Source organism: Battus philenor, unplaced genomic scaffold (assembly GCF_028537555.1).
Source record: "Battus philenor isolate CCGP_79_NKW_IND1 unplaced genomic scaffold, ilBatPhil1.0.hap1 SCAF_1, whole genome shotgun sequence".
Taxonomy (NCBI): Eukaryota; Metazoa; Arthropoda; class Insecta; order Lepidoptera; family Papilionidae; genus Battus; species Battus philenor.
Window position 1 is genome coordinate 16,253,160 of NW_027181661.1, and position 16,887 is coordinate 16,270,046.

A 16,887-nucleotide genomic window follows, 5' to 3' on the forward strand; every position below is an offset into this window, starting at 1 on the left:
CGTGCCAAAGCACCGTACCAAAATCAAAATACACCTTGCTTATTAATGTCCGTATTAATTTGGTACGTTTCTAAAATGGCCGGTTAATAACGGCTGACGTTTCGTACGCCGCCAAACGTCTCGTATCGACGTTACTGTAATCCCTACTCTTTTTTTATGACGCAACAATCGGTTTTCCTTGCTTTGCATGTTGCGTATCTACACCGCATACTCGTTTCGTTCACTCCGATTTTAACTAAGGCGTGGATTGGTCGCGCGCTCAACGCCCTATTTAAAAACACGTGGCGCCGTGAATCGCTCATATTATAACCTATATCTGTCGGCTTCGGAGCTGCCACATAACGTCTATCGGGTAAGTGTTTTCAAATGATAACGTATCGTATTTTTTTTAATTTTAATTCTCTCAGCTTTTAATATATTTGACACGTTTTATTATAACGTTTTTATTTATTCAAAAGATAAATGCCAACGAGACGGGATACCTGAATTGTCTTGGTGGTTATTTTAAAAATAAAAAAAAGTTTGAAATTATTTATCAGTTTCCGATTATTTAACATTTAATTTTTAAATTCGTTTCTCTGACATTTTAACGTACCAATTAATGTCAAATTATTAATTGCGCTTGAGGCAATTTTTTTCAATGTAGGTCATGAAATATACCTTATCTTTTATGTGTACAAAATCTCATAATGACGTTTTATCATAATGATTTTAGTCTCGTCCTAACTGTGATGTAAAGATGAGTTATATTTTATTATATTTATTTATTATTTAGTTTAGTATATTTAAATGGACGATTAATTTTAAAATAATTAAAAAGTGACAGGGAAGCAATACGTATGAGTGTGAAAAAGATCTATGTCACTTTTTATAACACTGACCTAGATAATTTGGGGCAATAGCCGCAAATGACCGCAAGTCCGAAGCGGTCTATGTACAAAACAAAAAATAAAGCTAATAACTCACGACACTAACACTCGCTGTAAAATTTAATGAACACTAGCGGTCATTGACTTCCGGAATACGTACAATCAATCACAAGTCAATGCTTTCGTCCTATTAATTCTCTACGCATGTACGAGCAGTAGAAAGTAAATTGTTATAATTGATTCAAATCTTTAAATAGATACAAACTGTCATAATTAAACAAGGTACGGCTGTATGTAATACAATATTATAAAAGGACTGAGATTTGCGATCGTAGGTCGCGGATTCGTACCCGAAATACAATCTTATACAATTCACACTGTGCATTAAATATATGCTACTGCCACTGCGCACAAACGATTTTACAGAAGATGAGTAGCGGCGTTCTCTATGTACCATACATAATACCTCCTTGTTGGTTTACAACAATAACGTAAGCTGACTTTAAAAAATATAGTCTGTCATCAGGTTCAGTAGCAAGCTTACAATCCGTCTACGAGATCGATTTAACAATGAGGAGATCAGTAGACGAATGGAAGTAAGCGAATAGCCCAGTAAGTTGAAGTAGAAATGGTCAAAACTGAAGGCTGCTGGGTTCTTAAAGTTCCGAAGTGGCTATAGACAAGCGTTAGACGATCTTGTTAATATCGTCGTCAGACGCTGAATGCAGGCCGCTTCTCACAGATACTATTGGAAATCTATAGCTTTAGCCTATGTTCAAAGGACGAGGAAAAGTAGGAATTTTAAATCCTCCATGGACGACCGTTCAAGAGACTTACTAGTTCGGCGGCCCCAGCCAGGAGTCCCCGTATAGTCCACCTCTTTAGTAACTCAGGCTTCCAATCAAAATATACTAGTAATTGTACGAAATGGTACGAACATTTCTGAAGGTAATGTCCGCGTTGAAACGCCTTGATGGAATCGATGATCTCTTTCCGTACTATCCAACCCTTTGCTTTCCTTGGAACTGTAGTAATGGAGAGTTTATTGATTCGACGTCATGAGAACAGCGGGTAGGTGATCGTCCAAGTGGTCTTTAACCATCTAATTGTATGATTGGCGCCTATTATCAATAAATACTATACCGTTTCAGCCTATAGACGGCTCCGGCCAGACATAAGCCCTTAAATATATATTTGGGGGTATACCATAATCGCCATGCTTGGCAGGCGTGTTGGCGATCGCGGTGTGGTATTATGGTACACAGGGGACGCTGCTGCTCATCCTCTGGAAACTCATTTGTGAGCAGCTGCGATACCATATAATTAATGCATAAACTGTTAATTATATAAGTTTGTATTCCGGAATCGAACCCGTGCCGATACGATCGCAAGTATCGGTCCTGACCACTAGGCTACCGGTGCTCACAACACTGTATAAACATTATCGATTTTATTAAGGTCGCGGAAAGTCGCTATACGCGGGCAAGACCAGCTATTGTGGCGTTCTTTGGGGAAGCCCTGTGGCCGTATATTGGCTGAGAATGAATGAATAAATAAATACACGTTATTGTCTCCTGAATGTTGGTAAAACAACTTTAAATTTACTGATCAAACAGAACGCATTTTTGTTATCTTATTTTGTGTTTCATAATATTTTGTAACATCATATCTTTAATGTTATCGCTATCTTAAATTTTTGACATGTCAAATATTAACGTTACAAATATAGAAAATGTTATTTATAAATATAAATAATTTCATACTTTTTAAATATTACCGATTTTTTCTAAAAAAATGTTGTCTTCGGATCTCAACGCTTATTACCACAACAAAAAATATTATGGTACATATGAAAAATATTATGTACACCTTTTTTACTATTATTAGGATCTATACTCCATAGACAGCGTAAAAATATTTTTTTGCCTACATTTTTACATTGTTACCGTGTTTACTAAGTCTCTTGATCTAATTTCAATTTCTATTCTTTATATACGCCATTGGAAAGCACCCCAAGAAACTCTCGAGCTCGTGAAATAGATTGAGCGCATTCTGTGCTCTGCCTCCGTATATGATCTGCAAATTTCAAAAGGCAACAGCGTAAATAAAGGTCGAAAACAAAATCTATTTGATTTTAAATAAAATTGAGACTTTAATTCTTAAGATCGCTGACGTAAGTCAATTGCTCGTCTAAAGTGGCAGTGGGCGAGGAACATCGCTCGTGCAACCTATAGCTGTTGGGCCGATAGGTTCTCGAGTGGTGACCACGAGCCGGCAGTCGCAGCGTGGATAGTCTGCCCATTAGGTCGCAGGAAGTCGCTGGATAACAGCGTCTTTCGGCTGAAAAGGAGAAGGCTTAAGAACTTGAAATTTGGTAGGAATATTTCTTGATAGAGTCTTCTTAGACGCTATATCCCCCGCGAATCACCATATTATAGATTCGATTCAAGAAATTAAAATTTGGATATAATACAAAACTTTGTTAATACCGATATGATTTTTTATTCTCATTTTAAAATTATTTTCATTACATCAATGTAAAGCCTAAATGGGTAGGTCCCCCCTTCCGACTAGAATGACCGACGACATAGTTAAGGTCTATGTCCGGCAGTGGGCCTCCATCGGCTGAAAAAAAAGAAGTAAAAAACCAGAGTCTGCCATGTAAAGTCAAAGTAATTGAAATCTGCCGGAGATAAAACAAAAGATTGACAACCGACTAGAAAGGGATTCGCTAGTTAACCAAAACATCTTACCTTGTTAAAAAGAAGGTAATTGGTAACACTAAACCATTGGACTTGAAAGTGTAATAAAATTGTAAAAAAAAAAGAAAGTGTAAAAAAATTGTTATTATGGTGGATGGCGGGAAAGTAAAAGCAAAATTTAAAAAAGTCTGCAATGTCAAATTTACTAAATAAGTTTAATCGGTTAGTCATATTTTCGCGACAAAAAAATTCAAGTTTATTACGATTTTAGGTTACAAAATTTCAAAAATTAAATTGCAATAAAAATTATTACTTCTCTATGGATTTTTAAAAGCGAAAAAGGAGGTATTAATGAAACAATGGAGGTAATGCGTTTAAAAATAAACAGCAAAAGAGCAGAAGATCAATCTATTTAATGTCAAAAACCGGTTAGTCGCATGTCTGCAATATAAGTTTTATTTAAACGCTGCCCTGCAATGGTTAAGCTGGGACATTATTTACAATCGATATTACACAAAATTTTGGTATTTCCATTCCCCAATTTTGTCCTCAAGATTTTCATTCATTCCTCTGTTATCCTTCTCATTCCTTTCTTTTCCTTCGGCCCACCAGAATACTGTATCAATTTTATTTTTATTATTACAATCGTTATTATTATACATTTCTATGTCACAATTTTTATTTCGGTTTTTCAGTTTGTTAACAATATTTATCTCTCTATTGACTAATGTCTTATTGCGTTTTACTACTGTTCTAATTATTCTCTTACATTACTCCAGAAAAGTCTGACGTACTCCCTCTTCGCTAACTAGCCAGACGATGTTACTTTGCTTTATTCTTTCCGGCAACCTAGCAATATCAAACTTAATCATGAAAACGTTTAGCGGTATTTCATGACATATCGGTGATTATGACGTATTTATTATTTATACTTTGTATACTTGGTTATAAGTGCAAAAGGTTTAAAGAGGTGATTGTATAGGTCATTTGTCAGTAAAAATCTTTAAAGTTACACTTATTTCCTATCATCATGTTTAAGAATGTTGCCTTTATTTTTTTTTACTCGAATGCGTTAGGATAATAACTTCTAACAGTCTCTAGAGACAAATAGTAAACAACATTGATTTTAAAATGTACTAAATTTAGATTTAGAAAACGTATCATCATATATCTGAAACAATTAATTTTTGTATAAGGATTTCTATACATTTATTGACAGTAAATAGGCTATAAATTCAACCCTTTAAACCTTCTACACCTATATCGAATTACCAAGTTTATTCTGGTGGTGTTTGATACCGTTATAACAGGTTGTCAAATATCTCCCTTCCGCTTTTTTGCTCTTTATTCAATGCTTTATAAAAAGTGTTACAGTGATCGGATTTAGTTCAAATATGCGCCGTTTTGTTCGATAATCTGTTTCCATCTAGACGGCAACTTCATAATACCTCCCTCGTAGAAGCCCCCCTCCTTATTTGCGAAGAACTCGGACAGCCACTTTTCACAAACCTCTTTTGAGTTCAACTTTACACCACCAAGGGCGTTCGCCATGGACAGGAACAGGTGGTAATCACTTGGCGCTATGTCCGGGCTATATGGTGGATGTGATAAAACCTCCCATCCGAGCTCCCGTAGCTTCTGACGAGTCATCAACGAAGTGTGTGGTCTAGCGTTGTCCTGGTGGAACACTACACCCTTCCTGTTGGCCAATTCTGGACGCTTCTGGTCGATCGCCTGCTTCAAGCGGTCCAGTTGTTCGCAGTAGATGGTAGAATTAAGCGTCTGGCCATATGGGAGCAGCTCATAGTGGATGATTCCCTTTCAATCCCACCAAACACACAGCAAAACCTTCCTGGCTGTCAATCCCGGCTTGGCCACTGTTTGGGACGATTCACCGGCCTTCGACCACGACCGTTTTCGCTTGATATTGTCGTATGTGATCCATTTTTCGTCGCCAGTCACCATCCGCTTCAAGAATGGGTCGAGTTCGTTCCGTTTCAGCAGCATATCGCAGGCGTTGATTCGGTCCAGAAGGTTTTTTTGCGTCAAATCATGCGGCACCCAAACATCAAGCTTTTTTTTGTATCCAGCCTTCTGCAGATGGTTTAAAATGGTTTGGTGACTAACTCCCATCTCCTGGGCGATGTCACGAGATGCCACATGCCGGTCTAACTCGATGTAGTCCATGATTTGATCGGTATTTGTCGTCACAGGTCTTCCGCCGGCTGGCTTATCCATGGTGTCATTTTCGCCGGCTCTGAATCGTCGAAACCATTCCTCCGCGGTTCGAAGTGATAGAGTACCATCCCCCAAAACACCATTAATCTCACGGAACATTTCTCTAGCGGATTTGCCTTTAACGAAGGAAAACTTTAAAATAGCGCGAATTTCGGCGTTAGTAAACTCCATGTTTACACGTCTATAACTGTTGAACGCAATATCCAAACTAATCATGCATAGCGTCGTTTTGTAGGTTATGTCAAGACCTTTCAAATTATGTATAGTATTGCCAGATACGAGCTCTGTAGCGCTTTGTACATAGCCGCGAAATTCAAAAGACAAAAAGGCGGAAGGGAGATATTTGACAACCTTTTATTTCGTAAAATTTTTAACACTCAGATGAGCGAAATACAAAAGAGACTGTTATCAAAGGCAAGATTAGTTAAATCAATTTGTTTTACCAGCTACCATGTCTTTTGGCCATGTAGATTATAGAAGTTAATTTTTGAAGACAATTCGCATTTAGATTTCAAGGTGCTATGGTCATTGAAAATATGAGGCTCATGTATTTTGATAACAAAGTATACGTATAAGGCCGCTCACTCACTGCGACTTTATATAGCGATTAGTTCGCTAATAACGCGTATAAGTCGCATTTGCTTCGCTACGGGGGGAGAATGGTGGATATTTTTTTTGCATCGCAACAATATTGTGGACAAAGGCACAAAGCCAACGACCACTTCGCAACAGTACCGTATCAGACAAGGGACGGTATCAAAAAGTCGTCGTGGACGAGACACCTAAAGACCAAAACCTTGATGTCACCTTCTTTGTAAGACGTATTACATTTCATCTTCTCCTCGATATTCCGCCACGTGTAATATGCTAATGCGATTTTATTCGTATATATTTTCACACCTAAAGCCGTTTCCGTGTCACAGAATCTGAACAGTATAGACAGCTATGAATTATTAAAATTCGTAGTGTCACCCACGTAACCTAGATCTATATTCATTAAGGTCAGAACGTCTGTTAGTTTAGGTAGCAAAAAAAATCAAAGGTTTATAACATTTAAGCATACACTACGAACCAATTTTGTGTCAAATTTGATGGACGCTTTATTTATAAGAAACGGCCCGTCATATTCCAAAACACAATGATCACGATGAGAAATAGCTAATCTGTATATGTATAAAACAAAGTTTAGCTAAGAATGAATTGTTACGAAAGTCCACCGGTGAGAGGACTTTGATTTAATTCGAGACATGTTTCAACGTGATCACATTATACAGGTCGATTTGAATAAGTTATTGACAAATGAACTATACAATCGAGTATTTATTTCGCTTTATTGAATTATTTTTATTTATATATCTTTTATTGTACAAGTTAGGATACATTTAAATAGTTTCACAATAATATATAAAAAAGTACAAAAGGCTGTCTTATCACACAAGGCAATCTCTTACAGACAACCATAGTGTGGAAAAAGTAGAAGTACTAATAATGAGTAGTTGACGTGTACAAAACATACGTATTTACAAACATACGTACTTATGTATTTGTCATATATATATTTATAATAAATAATGGTTAGTAATTTATAAAACATCTCCTGTGAGGACTTTTATATACTAACAGGTTTAATGGTCTTTAATAAGATTCATCCGATGCAAAATTGAACGTATAATATCTTAAATTGATGTTCTGAATGACAAATTGAATAAAGCTTGAATTTAAAGAGCAATTGGAACCTGAATTCGATTCGTTTTCAAGGGCTCTATTTATAGCAAAGACGTAGATAAGCCAGTGGCTTATCTGTTACATTCAAGAGATGGTTGACATTATCTATGATTAGTGTAAACACTTTGTATTTAGTCTTAATTGATGTTGATAATTTTGATTTAAACGTCACATTGATTGATAGGGTTGATTGCACTCGGTGTGAAAACTTTTTAAATACTTTCTAATTATCACAGCACGTTGATCTTTAGATAATATCAGATTAAATTTTGATTTTAAATTAAAATATATTCATTATTAATGAACGCTTATTATTTTTGTCTCAATTTGTTCAGCGTTTATATCAAAGGGACTTCAACAGCGCTGACGAAGACTTGGCGATGAGCCGAAGTATTATCTTATTTTAAAATACTTTCTTTGTTCCGTCGATTCTCTAACACTTCAACGTATTAGAACGCAATCGTTTCAAGTATCTTGGTGGTATATTGTCCATTATATATTTTGTATATACTATCGTGTCTTATGGTCTACCGTTATTACTGTTTGTAAATTACTACCAAATTATTTATATCTTTTTCATATACTTTTTTTATGTCTTTATTTTTATATTTCTACTTATCTTATTCTCTTCCACTTGTTTTCTCTTTCATTTACACATTAGTTCTAAATATCTTAAACCTTATATCGTCGGTTGGCCTTTATTTAAACCCAATTATGGCCATTTATTTATATTTAAAAGATTATTAACTGATTTTATGCACATGCTGCAATAAGTTAAACTATAACATTATTAATTCAGCATTATATTTAATTCAGTAATTTATGTCTTCTTTAGTGTTTAGAAATGTACAATATAATCAAAAATGAGTAATACTCATTTTAGTATTTATTTATATACTTTCTGCACCGGCGACATTCCAAAATAATATATATATTTATTTAATTTGTTCAATACTGTCAAAGGTACGAAGTTCGCATTGAACTGACAAATGCACAGATTCAATATTAATTACATCTCTCTAGTGTCTTCGCATTTTTTTTATGTAAGAACATCCTTTAAAGTATTAAGACAAATAAAGAAAGGTGAATGATATCGGCAAAGTCGTTCTCATGTTACGGCTTGACCAAATGACATATGGATTCATTTTAATATCCGTATATAGATTATTTCTGAAATATTATATTTTCTAATTTTTATTAAAGTTGCTTTTTTTATTGTCAGAAGTTACATTACAGAATCAGTTGATAGCTGTAATTTACTTGAAACGGAATTATAGTCTAAAATTTTGGACTTCGATTGACAAAAGATAATTTCGAACAGAAGTAGCTTAGTAAGTCTCGTGTTCGAATCCCGTGATACAATCTTACATAATTCAAACTTAGTTCATTAATTATATAGAATTGCAACTGCTCACAAACAAGTTACCAGAGAAGGCAGCAGCATCCTCTGCTTACTATACCACAATGCGATCGCAAATCCTCCTGCCAGGCGTGGCGATTGTTGTGTATCCCCCATAGATATCCTTGGGGGAGGCTTACACCTTACAGTGAATGAATGCCTTTGAGTTGTATGAATTCGTTCATATCTACCTTTTGTCATTTCACTCGAAATTTTATTAAGTACAAATAGTAATATTTGTTGAGCCAATAACCTCAAAGGATTGCGTCTGTTTATTTTATTAAGTGCACATTTTATCTTCTATCGTCGTCGTTGTTTATTCGCAGCAATTAATATATATATTTTTTTATTTTATTAAATTTTCACAATGTGCAATATCGGACAGGGTTGTGTGATAACGTATCTACGGATATGAATACCAAGACGACAGATTTACTATTAAAATGATGTGAAGTTTTAAAATTATCTCGCGTTAATGAATGTACTTTGTCAAACATTGATATAAACAAACAATGAAATAATAGAAAATAAGGTAAATCGTATGTTGAACGTTGAGGATGGATTTGTCGCTGGAAATTCTCTTACGTCAAACGTCTGATGCTAATCCTATTAACTACCTACTGTCTACTATATTTATATGTACATATATATATATATATATATATATATATATGTATATATATATGTATATATATATGTACTTTAATTTACCTAATACAGCCATGTACACTCATCACGTTATCTCTAGAACCATTAGGCTTATATATACATGAAATTTAGTAGGAATGTTCCTTTTGCTGAATAGAGGTAAACTAAGAACGGATTCAAAATATATCACCTACAAGTGGGGTTAAGGGTGCGTTCATATGTCAGCAAAGGATGTCCAGTCTCCACATTTTTATACTTCTTCCAATAATTCTAAACACCTTATTCTGATATATATTTCTTGATTAAATCTGCGCTGGCATTTATAGAATATATTTTGATATTCTTGACTACTTTGTATGCAAGTAGCTTATGAATAATATTTCAGAATTTTCCGACAAAAACAAATGAAGCCAATATACAATTTGAACGCTATTCAAGAACACTTCAACGAAATTATCTTATTTTGATAACGAGAGAAGGCCAAATTCAATATGCTATTTACCTGTTAATTGATTTAAATTTTAATAAAAAAAGAAGAAAATAATGAAAGGAATATTTTTTATAGTATTTTACAGGTATTTTCTTTATTTTTTAATTACGAGATACTTAGATAATTGGAAATATATCAACAAACACTTATGACACGACACTGTTGACGCAACTGCGACCTTGAGAGTGGGATGGTCGCAACAAATCAATAAGATGAAGATCAAAGTATTGTTAAGTGAAGTTCAGCTCTCGCCCGTGTTCATAGGTATACCTATGTATAGTGTACGTAAGGGAAATTGAATATCTGGGGTTAATGACCACAGATCCGGGCGCGGGCAATAAGAAGATTCTAAGACGTACACAAATGGCAAAGAATGCGATGAGTAAGTTGACCAGGATACGGCAGAATCGAAGTGTCTCCAACTCTTAATCTTATACGCATCTGAACTCTGGACAATTCACACGACAGACCGAAGAGAGATCTACGCATTTACAATGTGGTGCTGGCAAAATATGCTAGGCATTCCGGGGACTGCCAAGAGAACCATCAAATCTGTTCTTTATCAAAACCCAATAAAGACAAGCCTTTCCGCTATCTGCTGCAAGCAAGTTCTTGGCTACCTCTGCCACATAGCTCAGAGTCAACCAGAGTCTAGATAAGCTGGTTGTCGTAGAAAAGGTAGAGGGATAGAGACCAAGAGGGTGATCATCAACTCGATGGCAGATCTCGGGTGGTGACGGCCACACAGTGACGAGATCGCTCAGGAAGGAAGGTCAAAGAAAACTAAGAAGGCAACTCGTCAAATCTTCGGTCAAGGCTTTCCAAGAAGAGCGTGACCTTCAGCAATGAAGATCAAGAAGATAATAGAATCCTTCGAATTTAAGCTACAAGAGCTCTCAAATGGGACCCGATTTGAAAAGAGCCTACAATAAATTCGGAGGAACATTTTCGTAGTCACTTTTTCTTCTGTTCAATCTATAGACGCCCGCTACTAGGCATAGGCCTAATATTCCGTACACATATTAATACATTAGTAAAGCAATTCATTCCGCAGGTATAAAATCCTATACTATGATAGGATTTTTCAATAATTTTTTTGACATATCAACCACAATGAGTTTCCTACGAGAAGAACTCTGTACCTTTTTCTATTCTTATCCTATTAATATGCAAATCATACGGTATAAAATGAATATTAGGTTGTCAACATTTTGCTTATACACGAGCAGCAAAATAGAAGGTCACCGTATTTAAAGATGTTTATAATCCTCTGTTTTGTTTGAATTATTGAAACAAAAACGACCTGCTTCGGATTATGTATACGTAATATTTCCTCTGACGCACTAAAATTTGCATTGGTCTGTTTTCACATAGAATATGTCAATAAGTGAGATGATGTTTTCTTGGAATGGTTTGCGTAATGTATTTTTAATAATACTTTATTATTATTTTCATAACATTTTTTTTCAGCCGTAACACATCCACTGATAAACCGATATAGGCCTCCCCTATAGATTTTAGATCGGACTCGATAGCTTATTCTCGGTTTAAGGTAATGCTTAGCCCGACGGCTTTTACAGCTTCATCGGAACTGAGTTCACGGAGCAGAAGGGTCCGTGAACTTAAAAATTGAACAGAAGCTGGTCAGACAAGTTTCATTTGTATGATGACGTTCGCACGTAGTAAACTGCTGTACCCGAGTAGATGTGTAGTGTTTATGTTGTGTATATGCGGCTTGGGACTGCAGCGTAGACCACAGGCGAGCCAAGGAGCGACCGGATAGAAGTGGTCTGCAATCAGCGTCTTCCAATGATCTTAGCAAAGTCGTATGTCCACCTAATCCGTTCTTATATCTAATATATAAAATTCTCGTGTCACGGTGTTCGAACTTGAACTCCTCCGAAACGGCTCGACCGATTTTTACCAAATTTTATATTCGTATTCAGCAGATCTGAGAATCGGCTACTATCTATATTCCATATCCCTAAGTGATAAGGCTTGTTCACCTTTAAAAAAATTTTGACGAATTTTTATTTATTTATTTATTTATCATACAGCATACAAAAATACATACAACCCTAAATTTTTACCCCTCTACGATAAACCGTTATTTTTTATTTGTTAATTATTTTTTTTTTTGCAAAACAACGTTTGCGGGATCAGCTAGTATATATATATGAAAAATTTGAGATAGATTCATTCGAATATTATTTAACTTTAATGATTATTGACATTGAATTGTGATTACATATGCATGAATAAAATGCGTAGATTATACTAAACTGTGATAAAAAAAGGTACAATGTTTTTTATTATTATTATTAATTACATTGAGCCACAACCAGCTGTTCAAACATTCAAAAACTACGTCATTTGGCACTTCATAGGCGCTAACGTCAATCGGGTGTTTACTTGTTTCAACATATTAGCTTCAAATACTGTAATAATTACGTTCATAGAAATTTTCCAATCGATTTCTTTTTATGACGTAAGAAATATGAAATATACTTAGTATTTCTAAGTATAAAAGTAATTGTTCAAGTAACCAATCGATTATTTTACAATTTTATTATCTGATCACATTTTGTAATGATTTTTAAACGCACGTCATTCATTGTGATTTTCTAAATAATTATTTTGTGGCGTGGGGTGGCCAAAATCTCGAGGCGTCGCTGGAAGAAGCGAAGCGAAGACTTGTCATCATGGCGATATTTAGGGGTGCCAATGCCTTGTAGTAGATTTCTATATGAACCATAAGGCTTCGTCTTTTCGGCCTATAGATGCACTGCAAGTCATAGGTCTTACCCAAACATGTTTATATAGGATATGCCACAATCACCACACTTGGCATATGTAATAATAGCGTGTTATTATGGTACACAGAGGATCCTATATAAATGAGGCAGAAAATGTGAATTACATAAGATTGTATCGCAAGTCTTAGTCCTCTACCGCTGAACTACCACAGCTTTGTTACGTAAATTGTTGCTATTCCTAATATAATTACAAATAAATATACATAAAAAGAATATATCAAATAGTAATGTATATATAAACAGTGATCGGCTGTGTTGGTTTACAAACAAACGTATGCGCGAACAATCCGGTTTGCTCCCCAGTTTCAAGGTTTTTGTTAAGGTATGTCGATGTTCCTAAACTTTAGCCTTGAAAACGTCCTGGCACATGTACTATACAAATGATTCCCGACGTGAACGAATACATAATAAAAGAAATCAAATAAAATAAAAACATTAAAATAAATATTGTAACATTTCAAATAAATGCAGTAAAATTGATCACCAAAAAACGTGATTATCTTCTCAGTGGAACGTTTATAACTTGTTGCCAGATATTTTAAACATACAGACGACGTTACTGTTTCTATTAAATTATATTTAAACATTTAAATTATGAGTCATTTATTTTAAATTTACGTTTACAATATAAAATTAGTACTGATTAAAGTACTAATTTTCACTGTGCGTCGTTAGGCTTTCGAAGCTGCGCTGTTTTGGGTTTGAGTCTTTATTTTTTTTTCTAAAAGATAGCAACACTTGTTTCTAATTGCGCCATGCCAAGAAAACTAGGGGATTCCCTTTCTAACTTAAAATCAACGCAATTTGAATACAGTTTTATTTTCACTTTGTTTTGCTAATTTTAAGAGTTCAGTTTCAATTACGTAGCGTGTTGTAATGTAGCGTGTTGTGTTTTTTTTAAGAGTATAATAAATATATATAAATTTTTACGTGTTGTTTCTGATTACAAAAAGGGTGAATATTATTCCAATTTATTTATTGGCGGAGTTATATTATTTTTGTTTTTTAAATGTTTACTTTGTTTAATTTTCTTTTTAAAAAGTAGTATTTTCGTGACCCTGGAACCTATCTTCGATCTTTACATGTTTGGCTATAGAAAATCTTATACACTTTACGGCGTTTCAATTTGCGTCGCGTTTTTTTAGAACGTAACCACGACGCAAAGTGAGGTATTGGTGTATATATAAATGACTGTCCCCAGCCAGCTTCGCTAAGAATGGTCACCCCCATCAAACCATCCTGCGGGGGAATTTTGTAAAATCCCTTCTTAACTGACCTCTACTGTACGTAAGAGATATTCCTACCAAATTTCAAGTTTCTAGGCCGCATGATTCAGTACATACGTAGAAATCTCTTATACAAAGTGATTGGTTCTGTGTTTTTAAAGTGATCTTTTCGTTTGAATATTGAAAACTATTTTTTTCTACTCTATTATTATTATGTAATTTATTATCTCTGAAACTATAATTTTTGTTTAGTGTACCATATATTAATTGAAAACAAACAAACTAGATATTGACTCATTTTAGTTTTTACACCTAAAACCAATCAACCTGTACATAGATATTTTTTTAGTCGTTGCGACATCGTTTGCGCTTTTGTAACTGTCATAAATTATTTAGAATAGATAATAGACATTCATAGTTTGCAATAGATGTACAGTTACGGCAGACGTACTTTTTTTGTTAAATAAAAAAAAAAGATTTTGCGCATCGGAATAAGGTACATTGCTTATGGATTCTTGGAAGTGTCATTTTGATCGATGGCGTCGTACTAATGCTATGTTGGTGGAACTGTAATGTTTTGTTATTCAAAACGAAGCATGATGGCCAGATAGCGTTACACGATGTACTAACTTAGTATATTGAACACCCATGTTCCGTAACTCGGTCTATATACTCATGTAGAATTATAAATGAAGCTTTCATGTACATGTTTATTTATTCTTAATTTACATAAATAATATAAGCAATATTGGATTAACTAGGCAACCTTTATACATATAAAACATGTCTTTTCTGTTTTCATTCACGTTATAAACTGGCACAATGAATTATTTAAATACAATTTATTTAATTATATGTATGATAAAATATCCTTCATTATTTTTGTCGCAAAAGACGAAAACCTACCGGACTTTACACGACACACAATCAAACAAATTAGAGAAATATACCTCGGATTATAGGTCGACGAATAGTTAACATGGAAAGATCAGATCAATTATTTCAGAACGAAACTTCTTTCAATAATTTTGTAATAATAGCTTTACGGAAGTCATCAAACTGTCTCTCACAAACTCCGGACTATTTTATAGAATACATAAATGAAATCGCATCTGGAATATCTTTTTGCAATATGGGGATCTTATGTTGCTGTAAATGTGAACCCCCTTGCTAAGAAATTAAAATAACATAAGTAAAACATTATATAACTTAAGCTATTAACTCACGAAGGACATCACGAGAAGGATCAAGGCCATCCAGAGAACAATGGAGAGGGCTAAGCTTAGAGTTTTGCTGTGAGATCAAATCAAAAACGAGATCGCAAAAGAACCAAGACCACCGAACTCACTTAAAGAAAAACTAAAAAGGTTGTCTGGAGTGGCAGTGAGCGAGATACATCGCTCACTTGAGGTCGTCGTGACCGAAAGGTTCATTAGTGGCGACCACGAGCCGGTAGACATGGATCCCCATGTAGGTAGACCGATGACAAAATTAAAGCGACGAGAAGTCACACACATCGTTTCACCGTTCACCGGTCAGCGATTTTTATAGGTAGGTCTTAGCTTTACTATAGGAGTATATATAAAAGAAGACGTAGCCACCATACTACATACTACATTATTACCGTTACTCCTATTTCGTATATTCGTACCATTACTACATTCTTTGATTAAATTAAAATATTTTTATCTCATATGTCAAGGATATATCAAATTATTTATTTCAATAAAGAGAGTTGTTTCATACGTTAAAACCTCGCGGAAAAATTTCCGTTGCCTCATGAAGCCTTTCATTTAAAAAGAAATAAAAACGAACTTACAAACATACTATTATTGTTCACATCGTATATAAACATATATTAAATTCGTTTTTTTTTTTTAAAAAAAAAACTTTATATAAGTTAGATTAGGCTTTCGAGGTACGAATTGTAAATAATAATAAAATGTGTCGCCTACACATTTTATTATTATTTACAATTCGTTTTTTTAATATCAAAGAGGTTTTAAACCTTTTCTTTTAGAAGACATCTATGAATCCACTGCAATAATGCGTAGATGGAAGCAAAGAATATTAATTTAAATACATCACGTTCTATAGATTTACATACAGCCGTGGAGTTATTGAAATAAGGTTGTATATTTATCTACAGCGGGCTCGATTATACTGTTACGTAGATTTATATGTTACTACATTATAAATTTACGCTACAGTTTACAAGTACGTCATTACCCATATTACATTTAAAAGTAATACTTCTTTCTACCATTTTTACTGTTTAGATTGCGAGGTGCTTTATTGTATTCTATAGCTTCTATTTCGTTCTTTCCCGATCGTCTTCGTCTGCTGTCACAAGTTTCCGTGTTTTTCATTAGAACACTCACACAACATTCTATACGGTAATTGTAAAATAAATAGAAGTTATAAAAAGTTTTAGTCGCAGTAATAAAATTAACTTCAAGGTCATATTTTTTGAATGGCATCAATTATGTGACAATGATTGTTACGGTTTGACATTCATTTATGGGACATGCCGTTAACAAAAAATATATTATAATACATTGTGTGTGTGTTAGTTCATTGATTTAGCCCAAGTTCGTATCATCTTCTAAAAGAAGTTTCACATACAATTATAAAAAACTTAAATACTAATATGCATTTCCTTAAACCATACAACTCTTGACATCTAAACCAAAAATAGAATCAATATTTATTTATTTATTTATAGATAAAATGTATGTAAAAACAGTTACATTAAATCTAAAAGTATCAAGGAA

The 16,887-nt window shown here is 34.2% G+C and overlaps 1 protein-coding gene across 1 annotated transcript in view; it reads left to right on the forward strand.

The window, feature by feature from the left end:
• Positions 1–204: 204 nt before the first annotated feature.
• Positions 205–16,887, forward strand: part of LOC137932814 (proton-coupled amino acid transporter-like protein pathetic) — a 45,772-nt gene continuing 29,089 nt past the window's right edge. The window contains exon 1 of the mRNA XM_068776492.1: positions 205–352. The gene's annotated coding sequence lies outside the window, so the exon portion shown is untranslated. The remainder of the gene's footprint in view (positions 353–16,887) is intronic.